This window comes from Epargyreus clarus, unplaced genomic scaffold (genome assembly GCF_041222505.1).
Source record: "Epargyreus clarus isolate Ecla_fem2 unplaced genomic scaffold, WU_Ecla_fem_2.2 ptg000007l, whole genome shotgun sequence".
Lineage (NCBI taxonomy): Eukaryota > Metazoa > Arthropoda > Insecta > Lepidoptera > Hesperiidae > Epargyreus > Epargyreus clarus.
Window position 1 is genome coordinate 26064862 of NW_027332215.1, and position 17813 is coordinate 26082674.

Below are 17813 nucleotides of genomic sequence, written 5' to 3' on the forward strand. Positions count from 1 at the left end.
CGATATTAATATTAAACGGTAGTTAATGCATAGTAAGTAGCTCGGGGTTCTACTCGTGCAGTACATTTTCGATTGAACAATCTTTAGCAATTTCTTCTTCTTTGTACAACCAAGTACTAGTAGTTTGGATTATTCATATATCTAGTTCTTATTTTGTTAACGTAAAGATAAAGATTCCATATCTCAATTTGTACTTCGCCTTTACCAAAAATGTTTTATTTAAGAGCTAGCCCTGCTCACACATAACATTATTTATTGTTATAGTTTGAATTATGTTGTTCTAACATAACACAAAGTAAATTATATTACTGAAGTTTTTTTTTTAAGAAAATCGGCAATACAAAATCAATTCTGTAACAATTCGGTTATCTTGAAATGTAAGAAAGATAGACAACGTAAGCTTAATGGGGTAGGTTATAGGTAGGTTTAAAATGTACACATTTTTCGACGAATATTTCACAATCTGAGCTTGTATAGTTTCAGGGCCGATTCAGAAGAAGTCGTCAGTGAGCGACGAGTCGTCATCGGACGTGATGGAGCTGGACGAGGCGGCCATGGCGGACCAGCAGCTGGAGCTGAACCTGCGGCGACTGCGCGAGGAGGAGCGCCTGCTGCTCGAGCGGCAAGCCGCCATGGAGGCCGGCGCCGTGGATGACTTCACGGCTCTGCAGCACCAGGACGCGCTACGGCTTAATCATGTAAGTACCTTATAAATGTCTTAGTCTAAAAGTTTAAAGAAGAACCCTATGTGATTCGCCTCCGGCACAAGGCATTGTAAAGTTCAGGACTAGCGACGTACCTGTTATCTACTTTCATTTCATTTCAAAAAAGAAAACACATTTTCAATTGTATTGTTAACCCTCTGAACGATAACGATCTCAATGGTACGATCGGTCGCAGCTCCGCCAGCACGAGGTGCAGAAGCAGCTGGCCATGCTAGCGGCGCGCGCGGCGCGGCGCCAGCGGGCTCTCGACGCGCAGCGCCTCGAGCGCGCGGAGGCGGCGCGCCCGCGGGCCCTCTGCAACGTGCGAGTCAACCACCTGCACGCCGTCGAGGCCATCGAGACAGACGTCTGACCAACAGGTGGGTGGCCCCGATCTCAGCGCGCACACTCCGCCAACCTAACCTTACCGAACATAATAGCCTTTACCCGAAACTTAAAGTAATATTAAAGTGATTTTGAGTCGACGTTGAAGAACACTATTTTACCTATAACGGCAATCAACTTCCATAACACCGTACACTAACAGTATCCTTAGAACTTGTCCTTAGATACTTACCCAAGTCAATTATAAGTCTATGTCGTGTATGCCATGGCAATGGTAAGGCTCAAACTCAAACCACATTCTTAATTTCCATATTATTATACAGTTAAGACAGTTATGGAGTGAGTTTCTTCTACTTCCTAGTAAAAACGTTTTGTTTATAAGAAGACTTTCCTCGTCATCCATTTTTTAATTCATCATAGAAATTCGCATCTCATCCATCCATCGAAATCCTTTATAATTTAAAATATTTTTATAAATTTATTAATGCGTCATTATTACATTCATTTCATTTTATTAGACAACCATTCGGCTGGACTGCTAGAAGGTAATAAAGTATCAACATGTTCACTATTCATTTATTTACTTCCATAATCTATACCTTTTTAAATTTGTTTTCTCTTGAATGCTTTTCGGTCTTTGATAATAACAATATCCGAGACTTTAGCAGTTTGACACTTAAAGTACACTTTATAAATCGTAATAATAGAGTGAATAAATCTTATTTTTCTTAAATACAACATTATGACACCTTTTATAACTGTAAAAACCATTACGATCGAAGAAAGTTAATAAGAATTTAAGTAAATTACGTTATATTTTTTTAATATCAGTCATGCTGAATCCTTATTAATGTTCGGGTATTATATTAAATACCAGAAAAAAAAATATTATTTCGGGAAGTTCACGATTATAAGTAAAGTGATTTGTTTTCATTGAATGCCAAACTGCTTAGGTCTCGCGAAAGAACGAAACTGTTTTCTTTTGCGTATTTACCTTATTTCAGTATCATTGTATGAAAAGCGGCAATATACTTTTCAGTTGGACTGCAAACAAGTTTATAAATTGTCTACATATAAAAGGCTTTAAAATTGTGCAATGAGTATGATTTCATTAATGAATAAAAAAGAAGCGAAATCATAGCTTCTAAAGCAATTGAAAAGAAAACTGGTGTAATCATTTCGCGCGATGCAATAGCTAAGAGAGTGCCGTTTGAAATAGCAAGCACCTTGCGCCGAGAATCGACTTTCAATAGACAGGTCTCATTGGCTCCCAGGGGATTAAAGCGTTGCAACCGATACCGTTATTGACACTGCTATCCGTTAGCTAGAGCTCTCCCGGGATGGGATCCATAAATTGCAGCTCGAAGCGAATAAACGTCGCTTCCTCCATTATTTATTAACATAACCCAGTTCGATTCTGCTTTTGTTTGCGTATTCGTATTGAATATTGTTTAACTTGTCTTTCGTGATATAAAAGATGTATTGTATAATGCATCAATAAGTTATAGGACAAACGTTGCCCTATGTACAGTGGCAAAATAAACGTAGGAAAGAACTAACTCCATAATATAAAGATTATGATTTACTACTTCCATAATATTAAGAATATGATGAACTCTCTTAAATCAGAATTATCGTGATATAATCGTATTGGGCGTGTGGAGATGTCTACGATGTATTTTCATGATTTGACAAAGGCCTTACTTATGCAGCGAAAAGAAGGGATTATTTTTTTAGACGCAGTCTTATAAAGTAATCTAAGTTTTGAAATAGGTACAATCAAATATTAGCGGAGGAGAGATTGGGATATTGGCCCTTAAGATTATTACCTTTATTCAAGGAGCGTAAACTGGGTTTTTATAGAAACAAACCGATACCGGTGACAGTTTCTTAACTCTCGCACATACGTCCTCCCGTTAGACGTAACATTTGCGTTTGATGATGAAATTAAGCACATTACCGAGGCAATGACAGCGACAATCATTTGTGAGGTTGGCGACGTGCTGATCGGCGTGAATGGATGCGGAGGGCGGGATCGATACCCGCAGTCCCGCGCCCGTGACGTCACGCCGCCTCGCGCCACGTGCTCCAAAACTACACCGTTGTCGACTCCTCGTCCCAGCATTAGCAATTCACGAACGCAGAATGCGGGCCACTTCCCTCGCTTGCGTTCAAGTTCACACTCCTGACACCAAAATAGAAATAACCAGACTACTTGGAAATATAACGCAGCGGAGGCCGTTTCCAAGCGTTTATTAATAGAGCTTTGAAATTGATTTGTGGGTTAATTATCGTGACAACTTTATCTATACGAGGTGATATACTCGTACATATTTTTTAAAAGAGACTGTTGTATGAATTGTTTTTCATTACTGCAAAGCAATTAACGCTAGAATAGCAACAAAAGCAAATTGAAAAAGATGTGAAATACTACAAATCTATCAACAAACCAATATAATTTAAGGTTTTATGAAAGACAAGTGACATTTTTATAAAATAATCAGTTACATATTTTTTTCTAAGAAGTACAGTAACATGCAATATTCTATTCAATTACCTAAAATGTATATGGACACAATATTTTTTTTACTTTATATGATTTTATTGATTGGACCACTGGTCTGGTGGGATATTGGACTCCCTACAGTAAATGAGAACTTAATCATAAGTCTCAGAGCTGCTGCCTCGGCACAACACGATGAATTTTACACACACATTTACACACATCGTTTTAAATCCCCATCAAAATTTTACAAGTGCCTCATTTGTTTAATAATATATTAATATTCATCATTGCATATAATCATTTATATTCCTTTATATCCAGTTTATATATAAAATTGATAAAATAAATTAATCAGAAAAATAGTTGCACACCAGAAATTTCATCATTGCAGGTAGACGTTTAAAACTAACCACCTATATCTTTAATTCTATTTATTAAAGGGTATTTTTCTTTCTTTCCCCTTGTATTCTAAGTAAGATAATCATTAAGCTCTATTTCATTTATATTTAAGTAATTTCTATGAGTATCTAATTATCTACTAATTCTACCAACTTCTCCTATTATTTTTATATAAATAATATAAAATTTATAAATGCGACATATTAATGGTATTTTGAATTTTGTACTTCCAGTCGTTGTTGAAGTACATCATTCGCACACCAGCACTGTGTAAGTTGAAAATAAGATAAAATTATGCATGTACCTTATGCCATGCTTGCAAGAAGCCAGTGCGTCAACTTAGAACAGATTATATTGCAGTTAAGCTATCGAGATATTAGATGGATGACACGGAAACAAAATTGACTTTTTGAACTAAAAATAAACGTTATAAGTTTTAAAGCAAATAGTAAACTAAAAATAAGTACAGATATTGAAGCACGCAAGAATAAGTCGTTACCTAGTTTACATCCGTTTAATAATCTTGCTATCCTTGTATGTCTCACTGGCCTTGTGTAATCCTGGCATTAGAACCGATGTTCCGTGGAACACAGCGGAGCGGTGATGTCTGAAAGCTAATTAAATCACCGACTCGAACTGCAAGTTCGGGGCCTTGTTGACGACTGTAGTTACACATTTTGGAGTATTACATTTCAGCAACTTTTTACAGTAATGCAATCACGATTCGAAAATAATAAAAATTAATTTATGCTGGTAATAGCTTTAAAAGACGAGACGACTCGACTCAATTCGACTCGTAGCATGTATTGAGATCGCGATGCTACGAAAAATATAGAATGCAGCACACAAACAGAAGTTGTGCCTTAATTGCTAACAGCACTATTATGCTGAAAAAATTATTTCGTGAAGCATTTGAGACCATTTTGGTCATAACGTCTACTTATTCCACATATTCAACGCTTTCAACCGATTTGCATTAGAAATCGTCAACAAGGTCCAGAAGCCTAGGTATTGGCTCAGATATCTCGCTCAGCTGGACGTTGATGAAACTGCGGCTTATATGTATACCCGCCGGTCTTACAAACTATATAAACAGTAATTGTTTAAATACAAAATTCTGCATTTCATAACCATATCAGAAATATATTGGGAAACATGATCTTATTCAGAGGAAGAAAGCACGTGCACCGGCCATTTCTTGCACCCCATAACTACCATGATAAAAGTCACTACATTATTAAAAGAACATGCAACTGATGATAAGCGAAAAGTTTTATGATATTAAATGAAAAATGATTGTCTTGTTTTATTATAATAAGATATTATTTTGTATCTAAGGGTGTTAAGAGTGGAGGTGCTCGTGAATGATATCGATGACAGCGTCTCGGTCTTTGAACCTCGCCTGATTTCGACCGATGGTTATTCTCGCTGGCTGTGTAACGTTTTCCACCGAGTTATTGATCTGTGGGCACCTTTGTGTTGTATGTGTCTGTTTTCTGTGACGTTTCTTGTTCTGTCCCACTCGATTGGCAACCAGCTCGCGACCGATACTAACGTTCCGTCGTCGAGCATCAAAATTACCTCAGATAACTTCTGTGTTCCTATTTGTTACGTTGTGAGTTGTTATTGTGGACTTAGAATTTGTGTCTCTGTGGTTGATATTACTGACTAGCATGTGATGACTCCCTACAAATGTCGCACGACCTTTAAAATTTATGTTACACAGTCGTAGCAGTCTTACGCTTGCGTGATACTGTGAGTCCGCCCGAATTTATATCTAACATTTTCGAATCGACAACCAAAATTTCCTTACAGTTTGACAGGTCGCCCTCAAAATTCTCTTTTGGTACAATGATCGGCGTACAGTCCTGTTAGAGGAATTGGCATGGGTCAGACGACGACACTCAGTACAATTGGCATTTCGGGACGAGGAAACAACGAATCACAATTCGGTCGGACTCGATTACAATTCTAGATTGATGTATAAATAAACACGATTGGCATATTGTGGTGAGTTTGAAGTTAGTTCGTCTACCACCCACATTACTTGGAGCGCTGCTTGTTTATATGAAAATGCCCAAAATTTTCTACGTTAGGTATAGTTAACGTCAAACTTGCTGGCGTCAGCGAACATTAAATGACGGACGCTTTCGACAATACCACGTGCACAATCTCCCGAATATTCTTAAGAAAGCCTAAAGTTTGACGCGAATTATACAGATTTTGAGCAAGTTCTAGCGTTCCAAGGAAGGGCCTTTCGAGTTTAGCGATTGATGTGCAGATGGCGTCCGGCATGGCTTGATGGTCCCCGCTGCCGAACCTACCGTAGCAGATGTTGTATTTGTTTACATGTTTATTATGTATTACTTAGACATGTTGACGAAAATTAAATTTATTTACATTATTCGTTTCAATAACTGCCTTATAACTGATCATAGTAATGATTATAAATTTATCAAAAACTGCAATTTCAGTTTTAAGGGTGGCAATTATCATAATATATCTACGAATATGTCACGAAGTTGTCACTCGGATCAACACCACGTTACATGTGAAAATAATTTTTTGAGACAAAGTAATTGTGGTGAAAGTGAACAAAATGGGAATTATTTTTGATTTTATATCATTTTAACAAAGTCACAGCTTTAACACCCGGCGTGGGTGTAGGTAATTGTATGTTATTGTATGTAGTAATTGTAGGTAATTATATCTAAATAAAAAGAGATATGGCAAAACATTATTTCTAAGGCAGTGTCACAATCTACTAAAACGACTAGTGAATGACAATATTTTTAATAAATTTGGTTTTAACTGATCGTTAATACTGTCGTTTAATGGCGCGTTTCAGATAAGGCGAGCGGTGCCGAGACGGCCGAGCCGTGCGGTGCGCACGCTGTGTGGCGCGGCCGGCTGCCTGCGCGCTCGCCGCCACTGTGCCACGTGTGAATGACCACGCTAAACGACTGCCAACCTGCGCCAGCCTCATGGTCTTCTCTCATCGATGAACTTGTAAAAGTGCTTAGTTTTATCACCGTTAATCACATACAAAATGTATTTCTCCGTAATGACAGTGGATGTAACCAGTCACGAAGCATATATATATATAAATAGTAATATACTATGACCTTCTCCACTACGATGATACAAAATTAACATCCGCCTGCCGCGACCGCGATTTCCTCGACCTCCACGTTTGTAAATAAATTCGGAACGCTTACATACAGCTTGAACACTTTCTATATTTCGATACACGTGTACCTAAGGATATGAATAATTTTAGTGTAACAGAAGGACTAGTCTTATTAATAGGCCTACTCGTACTTATACTCATTTCCTTTCGCGATAACGTGTGGAGCAAATTCGAGGGAATGACGGTCGCGGCGAGGCCAACACGAGCATGAGCCCGGAGGCCGCGCCCACCGCAATGTGCGCCGACGCACTCGGCGCGGCCGCGCGCCCTTCGCTGCACCACCGTACCGCTAGTCGCCTCCAGTGACAAGGACACTCCACTAGCAGGTGACCGCCGAGCGGTACACGAACGCGTCCCACTGTCGACGCGCATGTAACGTATTCGTTAGCACACGAGTGCTCCTGGGGTCGCGCCCACCGGCGACCCGCACGTTCGGTCCGGGCTGCATTGCGCCCGGCCGTGTTGGTTGGTTTCGCCGCAGAAGGCTGTGCATCGCCCCTTCGGCGGGATGATAGGCTTTGAATGTGATCACTATCGGATTGATTTTCGAACGCATGCGGTATCGATAAGGAAGGATTTATGAATGGAGGACGAGGCCGGGACCGAATGTCGCCGGCCTCGCTAGCCTGGAATGTAGTTATAAGTTATTTATGTTATATGTTGTGAACATTATATGGTTATAAGCGTGCAAAGCGGTACCACCGCCGCACACCACCTTCAAGTTACTGTGTGTTTTGTAACAGCCTCGGATACCGTTCCACGCGCATCATTTTAACGTAGTTTACAGATAAAACATAGCGTTTAGACTGTTATATGTGTACTTATTTATAATCGGCTTTAAAATACTTTGTTTCATTGAATACGGACGATTGTGAATATCAGCGACGGAGAGCGGAGTGTGCGGTTATTGGATATTAAAATAATTTTGTCAAGCAAGTCCTCTTAAACCAAGCGTAAATCACTCAGTAATACTTCTAATTTTATATATTTAATTAGTTCTGTCAAGCAATTTGCTATTATTCCTCTATGTTGAACATTTAGAAACTGTTGTAAGAGTCGTTTATCGCTTGCTTGGCGAGATTATGCAACCGTCGCTGACCGCGACGACGGTAGCCTTTAAATACATACATATCCGATAACAAGTGAATTTATCATTATCATTGTTACATATTTATCATAACCGAGAGTTTATCTAGAGACGCAATCGACCAAGATTCCCGAGCTTAAGCCAAGTTCCAGTAACTTAGCCAGATTTTGAAAGTCGGGCGAAATTTCCGAGCGGTACAGTTAGGCAAGTAATTATGTGAGCGATAATATTTTTTTATCGCTGTCGTGACCTTCTAAAACGTTTCTTATGAAATTAGTTAATTAATGAATCTTAAAGCATATCAAGATAATTGCTCATATATTTATTTATGAATAGGTATAATTGTAATTTGTGTATAGGTGGTATACTTGTAATTTGGATGTAACTAATGAGACTACTCCGACAGCGTGTATATTTTGATTATATATAAATGTGTTACTTCAATTAGCGAAAATTATCAATTATCTTATTCAAGCAATTATCTTATTCTAAATATTCAAATTTTAATTTAAGCTGAATAAGTTCGTCGAGGTAATATCGGCTTGCATAACTACATGCCCGGTCAGTATGGCAAAGCATGCGTACTTCGTTTTTAATTGTTTCTTATTAGGACGAGAAAGTTTTGAGATAATTTGTATCATATCATTAACACATTTCATAGCGTTAAACATTTAGACGAAAAGACATATTTATGCCCTATATTTAGAGTAGAGTAGCGTAGCGATATTGAAAGCATAGGTTAAGTCCTCCCGTTTCGTGGTCCCTTATATTTTTCCGCCGAACTTGTACTCGTTACCCATGGCTAAACCAGAATGAATAGACGCGACTTTCTATATTCGTTAGGTTAATACAAGGAAGAATAGGAGCTGTCGTATATGTAACATTTTAATGTAGATGTGCAGTAGAGATTGTAATCGAGTATTGATAGAGGCGCGCGTAACGGGGCGCGGGCGCCCGGGCCCCGGGAAATATCGTAACGGCAAGGTATTCGGATTGAAGCGGAAACGTAACAAATATCGCAAGGCGCCCTCGTGCCGCTACGCGCACGTTTTTGCCAAATATATTATTATCATATTAAGTAACGAATTCGAATATTTAACCATTATTAATGTGAATTTATGTGTCTATATGTTAGGTAATAAGTGATCGGTGTCATAGCAATTATAGCCCAAGTTATACTTACTTATAGTCCTGAGGTGTGATGCCGCTTCCACCTCCAGCTTCACTCTCCCGGCGCTTGATCATACCGTCATTATAAATTAATAAACCTAGAAAAGCGAGAAGAAAAGGCAATACGTAACTCGACCGATTGAAGGTTTCGTCTATTTGTAATGGCGCGAGATTCTCCTCAGCATTCCTTCTCGATTTTATCACGTAGTTGTCAATATATTGTCTCAGAATTATTATAAGTGTACGTTTGTGGCAATACATGTATTCGATATTGAAATCAGATTTTAGTTATAAGTTCCGTCTGGTTATCACGACGTAGTTAGCTATGGCCGCGCGCTTCCCGTCGGTGGCTGAACGGTAGTCTTCATGCTTGCTCGTGTAAACCAGGCATTAGCGTGTTGATTTCTCGTGACATTCAATAGATGGATTGTGGTGCAAAAAATGCAATGCAAAAATAGAATTAACGTTTAAAGTTATATTGATCTGGAATAGCAAACAAATTTTACTGAAGCTTGAAAAGAACCGAATCATTCAGTATACATAACGAATATGACTGTTTATAGGTTCAAATGTCTGTTTCATCGAAATTAAAAATAAAAGTCTTGCGACTGACGGCTAAGTGGAGCAATTTTCTGATCCCGTATAATTATATCGTAACTACGGAAAGGCGCCAGAAGGTGACAGCAGCATCTCTTGGTGCGCAGGTTATCAAGCGAGGCGATAACAAACGATTATTGAAGGCAATATAATTATTTACCATCGAAAGTGTCTGTCGGTACCTCTTTCGAACGTCATTTAGTATAAATATGTACTTACAAAATTTACAACCTTTTATCATGTTTGGAAGAAAACAGGCAGACACTTTAGACGCAGAACTTCATATCAGGTGTTTTAGAGGAAATGAATTTTAGAGTCATGTAGACTAGAAGAGTCATTAGGAGTACAATCTGCTTGCACAACCAAAATATGTGTCAGCATTTGTTGGAAATTACCGTAAGGATAAATCTAACTGGCAATTACATTTGGTGCAGAACTAATTTATTGAAGTTGTTTGTATAGAGCTGATTAGGTGAGGACGGCGTGGGAATTATTTACTCATTAGACTAATATTGTACCTAAAAAACGATACAAAAGGGAAAACTAAAGTGTTTGTTAATTAATGTTAGTATCTTTCTTTCTGTTACGGTCGGATGGGGTTCAACCATCGTTTATTTTCAAATTGTTGACTCGGTATCTACTATTGGAAAAACAGTCTTTGGAAAAATATATCAGAATGTAGGTATGTTTATTCATAATCGATCGTCAATAGCTTGTAAACAAAAATGGGCAAGGTTGACAAATAAAAAACAAAAGGCACTGAACAGCTTTGTCTTTGCCTAAAGGTGCCTGTCCATCATGGAATAATACTAGCATAACAATATAATGGAATGAGCAGACACTTTTGTTTTTCTGATTCAAGATCAATATTAGATTAAAACGAATCATCAGTTTCTGGTGAAATAAAGAAATGATTGTAGGTACATAAAGACGTAATGCGTTGTTAAATTCTGGTCTCATCGAGATGAACGCAAATACAAAACGTAAGTGACTTAACTCGAAGGACGATATCTTATTATGCTACAATCAATTCGTTAGCATCAATTTTGCACCACAAAAGGATAGTAATATGTTTTGGGTAACCGAGGCTGTTGCATTTAACTTTATTGTGTCCATATTACAATATATTTGTATGTTTAAATGTAGTAGACATACATGTTGTGTAAATCCTTTTAATATACAGCACTCGGGTCCAGGTGACTGGTCTAATGGAATATATATCGGTCAAACATTATTCCTTGTGTTACAGCTGTTTCACAACAATATTTGCAATTATATTATTCACAAGATAGTAGTTCTCACCGACTTTTTTGGTTGAAAATCACTTTTATTGGAATGAATCACGTTTGTTAGCTTTTTAGTACCATCCAGTTGTTTATTTGTATTCGAATATGGGTGATGTGACGAAAACGATTAATTAAGGATATTTCCCCAAGGCTTGTTGCCGTACATGAGGCTATTAGCACACCTTTGTATAATACTCATGTTGGCCAAAATTGTAGTTACGCCATGTTCATTTAGGCGTATTATGATTTTCGCTCAGTATTATTAGTTAATATATCATTATAAATGTACGTAGTATATGTACAGATTCGAGATAAGTCACGGGCCCAGTGCGAAAAACGTGTAAAAATATTTGCTCGCTCCCACTTTATATCTTGAATAGATTTGCTTTTGAGGTTCAGCACTAACAAAACACTTCATATAGACAAGGTTAATTTACATTAATTCAAGAACAATCACCTAATACATAAATATTGAAATATTGAAAAAAGTTATCGTTTTTTACCCAGCTATATTAAATGACATCTATAAATACTTATTTAATGTATAAATTTATTTGTATTTGAATTTTTAATATTGATAATATGACCATAAGGATATGGAATACTCAATGAGCGTGGATTTGCTCTTTTTACCAATTACAAATCGTAAAAATTAAAATTAGAACGAGGTGGCATGAAACGATTTAATAACGATAGAGTGGGACAGAGCAACATGTACTTTAATAGACACTATCTACTTCTTTTCGACTCACATAAACGAGTCCTTATTAGATGGTTATGTTTCTATGTAATTTTATCGAATGAAATTAATATCGTAGTTACTTAACCACATAGGTTTCGCTGACGGAATCACATTTTTTCTATTAACTTGAGTAATCTGTCTTAGTTAGGACAGCAATACCTATAATTCATTACGAAGTCTGATATGTCCGTTATGAGAAACAGACTGTATGTAATATGGTCTTTAGGAAACAACTGTATTGGTAATTTTATCTGTAAATTTAATTTATTTTAAGATTTATAGTTAGGCGACGTCCGTATGCCGTTTGGATTTCGGACGTCTTGAATTTGTTTTCTATGTATATTTTGCTTTGTAATTTGGCTAAGACGAAGGGTCTTGCCGTTCGCATGAGTTCTGAAACCATAATGGGACCCGGATACAACTTCGCCTTCGACTTAGGTGCTTCTACGCGCTATTGCGCTTGATATTCTTGTCTAATTATTGCAATGCGGATATAGACACAATAATTATATGTTAAAACTGCTGCATTGTCCTACAAAGCTCCCGATGTACAACGAGCCGGAACAACGCCACCTGTATCACCTATAGGGGGCGCCGCGGCGCAATGTATCTATCAAGTTTTATGTCGTAAATATACATTCTATCAGTAGTCTAATTTTCCATTTTACTTACCCCCCTCTCCGTCCAGGTTTAAGCGTGTTCATAATAAATACATTGAATATTATCACAAAATATTCTGGCGCCGACTTATATCCATTAACATAATTATAAATAAATAAATTATTTTGTCTGGAAATACAAAATTATTAAAGGAAATTGTTATCCAAAGTATATTGATTAATAAAATAAAAATATTTTTTGCTTTTTAGTATAACCCGGTATTAAGATTGTATACAAAATGTACTCGTATATTGTTTTACTATTACTTTGTATCGCTATAATGATAAAGCTAATGTAATATTTAATCAAGTTATGCCACAAGTTTGTTACACGAGCTTAAAATTATTTGGGCGTTTAAATAATAACGCTAATTATATTTCTACTTAAATTGATCACTTAAGATAAGTCGATGAATGAGCGATTTCTCTAGTTACCTAATTACTTAACTTCTTACAAATATATAAATCTTAAGAACTAAGCATAAGGCTTTATATATAGTATATACTAAAAAGATGAGATCTTATGAACTAATCTGAATTTTCGCGATAATTTATTATAATGTCCATCCAGTATTATTAGATAAATAGGTGTAATGGTTGAAGCCATTTTCTAGCTCCTATAGTATTTTAAAGTAACATAGGTTCACTAATTGGCCAACAGATATATTATATTAAGGACAAATTTTAAACTCTCCCGCGCAAGGGTCCCATTCGTCCTAATCAATGTTATGTAAAAGTGCTCCTTGTTATATAATTATCAGTTTTATTTAAAATAACAAGCATACGCCCTTTCGGTCACTATATTATAGATAACCTATAAGCTGTCCCAAAAAAGGGTGCATCTCAAAGGGTGGAACCGTGGCCAGATCGGATCTAAGCTATTAATTATCTTTAAAGATAGGATTCCCATTTTAAGTTTAAAGAGTTTTACACAGTGTCACAAACACTCTGCGGTTTTTAACATTCCAATCCCTAATGTTATTAAAAGATACCTACATTATGTCATGTATTTTTCGAATACCAGCTATCTTCGCTATGCTAAATATAAAATATGATAGGTGCAACATATCCATTTCATGATTGACGGGTTTCAGGACTCATGTAACTGCACGACACTTTACTTAAATGATATAACTTCCGATGGGAAATTCTATTCAAACTACTATCACTTAGTTTTCTTCATATTATGTTATTTTTTTTTTTATATTTTGTTTTAATATAAATATAGAGACATGTAATTTGTGCTGGCGTCCGTGTGGTATTGGGTTTTATTAGTAAATCATCACAAATTGTAAATGTGTGTGCCAAATGTTGAGAAATAGATTGAACATTTTGACGAAAAAATAAGACCCACGTGCAATAAAATTACTACCGTTACCTAGTAATTTTTAAAATGTTCGTCGTCTTATACACATGTTGGGATAGGGCAATTATATTTATAGGTACATACACATACATACTACATTCAAATTGACATCAAAGAACTTTTTTTGACGTTTTGTGATTGCGATTATAATATTAAAACTAGGAACTTCTAACACCACTATTTAATACAAGATTAAATATTACTCAAAAGGTAGGTCGCGAACTCACAGTAGGAACCACTTATCAAGAGAGGCTACATGTTTGCAACTTCGTTATCAAAATGACTCAATACCACTCTGACAACAGCGTTGGTGTGTCGATCCCGTCGGTAGTGGCTGCTGCGGAATATAGTGCCAGGTACTAACGTACCGGGAGCACTGCGGTCGGTGATCAGACTTCTTTTTAGTTATCCACTGCGTCCAGTAACCGAGGCCCTACATTTATTCTGTTAAGATAAACTACGATCGCTTTGTACGGCCAAATCTCTCGCGTCCCTTGTATTTAAACTTGATGCCTTCAACTACCGATTTTGTATACCTATTCTAACACTCGTTCAGAAATTCCATTCTAATATTGTAAGACATTTGGCAAATGACATACACACCTAGACTAACTTGCCATACTAGAACTATAATTTATTATCAAAAAATTATCTTGTGGCCTTGACATACAAGTTTCCGTTTCCACATGAACTTTTGCTGGAGATAGTACCACTGATAATACTTTTTAATTGTAAAAAATATTTCCACGAACCATCATTAAAACATACCTAATAAGGGACACAGTTGTATAATCACCTACAATATAACAGAAATTTCCTATCACCTTTCGTGTCCAAATCTCTCCGGTAGCTATAATGGCAACAAGTTTAAATTTCAAATAACGCAACGTAATTTTAATCTTACTGATAACGAGGCTAGATCGTTTGTATTATTGGCGACGCTATCATTAATAATCTTAAAAATTTAAATATCCATAACCGCAAAAGTCACAACAGAATTTAAGGCATGAATGAATAACAGCTATGGCTTGTGTTACTATAAATTAACAATATTAACATTCCATTCCATTCCATTCAAGTTATTTGCGGTGGATATTGAATTTTCCAGTCGTTATAAATGACTTTAGAGCCACAAAGAAATTGAAGTCACATTACAGCGATTTACCTACCTATTTCTCGACAAGCCCCCGACTCTATTACTGTAAAGAAAATGTATTATACTGTCTGTATGTGTCTGCATCGTAATGCGATTTCATCATCCGACAAAAGATATCCTTTGTGGTTCAATAGCATTACAAGTCCGTACATGCGAGTCAAGCATCACGGCATAATAACCCACAAGAACAATACTTGAAAATAGGACCTAATAAAATTGTTAAAACAATTTGCTATTCTATACGTACAGCTAATGTTTCGCTTACTTGTGTGTATTACAGTTAATAACCGATGGAAATTAAATGTCGGAATTTTCAAAAATGTGTAATTTATCATGAAAAAATATGTTTAGATTATAATACTAATATTATTGTTTCTTCTTATGATTCCCATGCTGTAAATAAAGATGTAGATATATTTGGAATCTATTGTAATGAGAGGTTAACATCAAGGAATCTATGTAACCATGCAATAACGAGTATGTTGTAACATCTTTATATTATATTTGGTATATTGGTATTATAATGTATTGTAGCGGTCGCCACATGTCCAAACGCTAGCTTATCCCTACGATACGACTTTAGGAGCTTTTTTGAATGTTTACACTTTCATTTCACAGTGCAATGCTGTTACTTTAATTTCATCTTCTTTATCATTTGTAATCTAACATTGTATAAATTATTCAATAAAGTAAAATTGATGTTCTATTTGACTTTTATTTCTTATTACCCCTTTGAAAGTACCCATACATAAAATATAACTAAAAGGAATACCCACATCTTACCTACATTTCTGGTAGCAAAGGGTAGATTTGTAAATAAAAAAATATAACAATATGAAAACTATTAGAAGAGAAATTAAATATGGCATAACTAATGAAATCGCATATAATAAACATATTATAAACCAAATCCGAATAACGACCGATATTAGAATAGCTAATCATTAGAGGCGTAATACACCAATGCAAATAATTTTAATCAATTGATAGCGCCATCTATCGTCCAGTAGGGAGTATCTCAAAACATAATTCTTGGGCTATACTAGATAACTAAAAATATTACTCTTGATATTTAAATATTAATTAGAGTTTAAATAATAATTATAGATTAGTTGTAGGCAACCTTTGTCGGCAATTATTGCCGTGTTACCGAAAAAAGGCACAACTGACATTTTTTTGGTAAGTTTTTTTGGTAAGAGTTATATATATATTCGGAATCGGGAAAAAAGGCCTATCTGCCTGATTTTTTGTGGATTTTTAGCTACAAAATTAACAGAGATAGCATAAGCTTAAAAGGCACAACTACACCATTTTTTAAGTTTTATTACAATAAAAGGGCATATTGTAAGATATGACTGTTATTTCACCTTTTCATTTTTAATATATTTAATTGAACAGGCATAACTGACGTACGTTAAATATAAAAGGCTTATGTGGCAATTGTGCTTATTTTTTTCTACCAATACTCTAGCAATTAACTTAGAAAGAAAAGTCACAACTGGCAGTTATGCCCTTTCTATTTACCCCTATTATTTATTTCTAACAATTATACATTATCAGCATATTATATATTATACAATACCACTGCAGGGACATAATAAAATACACATCAAAGTATAAAATATAAATATTACGAACTAATTCTAAAATTTACTATAAGTATTTATTCTAATTATTTGCAGTGAAAAGGCACAATCGAGTAAAAGTGCCTTTTCATCGTATCATTTTAAATTTTTACCCAATTTTTTACAATTAAAAGGCATATTTGGTTATATGTACCTTTTAAACGTAATATTGCCCTTTTAATGTTAATTTTTTTTTAAGTTAAAAATAAATATGCTAATTATTAAGTATATCCATTAAAATTAAAAATATTATATAACTTTCGTTGTATGCATACTTAATACACGCAACTTTTAACTTTTACACAATTCAGGAAAAAACACTTTAAACGTGTTTTTTAACAAATTCAAAAAATATTTTAATCTCGATTTTCTCAACATTTGCAAAATGTAAGTTGTGCCTTTTGTAATTGCGACGGCAGAATAGCCACAAGGTAGTTAAATAAAGAGCAAACCTAGTTCTTAATGTTGATTCGTCTCTCTATCGGTACCAATTGGTAATACCGCGATGTCAGCGCTCCGTTGATAGATGGCGCTGTTAGCATTTAAGACGATCTTGGGGCAGATGGACTGCTACGCGATTGTCACTTTAGAATTCGGACAGGAAAATATTATGTGAATATTACAATGTTGTAAAATACGAGTAAATACGTAAATTATAAAGCTGGACACGAGTGTTACAAATTGTAAGACACTGGATAAATGTCCCTTAGACAGACGTATAAATAGTCCAATATTATTTTCTGTGCGTGTGGCGGTCTTGAATAATTTTACAATTTACCCAAGTAAAATGTTTTTACGTTTTACGTTAACTTAATAAAATTACGATCTTAAAAACTTAAGGTGTTATTCAATATAATAAATCATTTTCAAGAATACGATTTTAACGTACACGACGTACGACATTCGTAATAATATGCAAAATATTGATAAACACGTTCGTTAAAATTTTCCACTTTTAAATAATTTTGTAACCTGGCAAGA

At 35.7% G+C, this 17813-nt stretch overlaps 1 long non-coding RNA gene across 1 annotated transcript; it reads left to right on the forward strand.

The window, feature by feature from the left end:
* The first annotated feature begins 910 nt into the window (after window positions 1–910).
* Window positions 911–15911, forward strand: LOC140743742 (uncharacterized). Its single transcript, XR_012102508.1, has 2 exons — window positions 911–1084; window positions 6803–15911. It is a non-coding gene; the product is annotated as an uncharacterized LOC140743742 (long non-coding RNA).
* Window positions 15912–17813: the final 1902 nt, after the last annotated feature.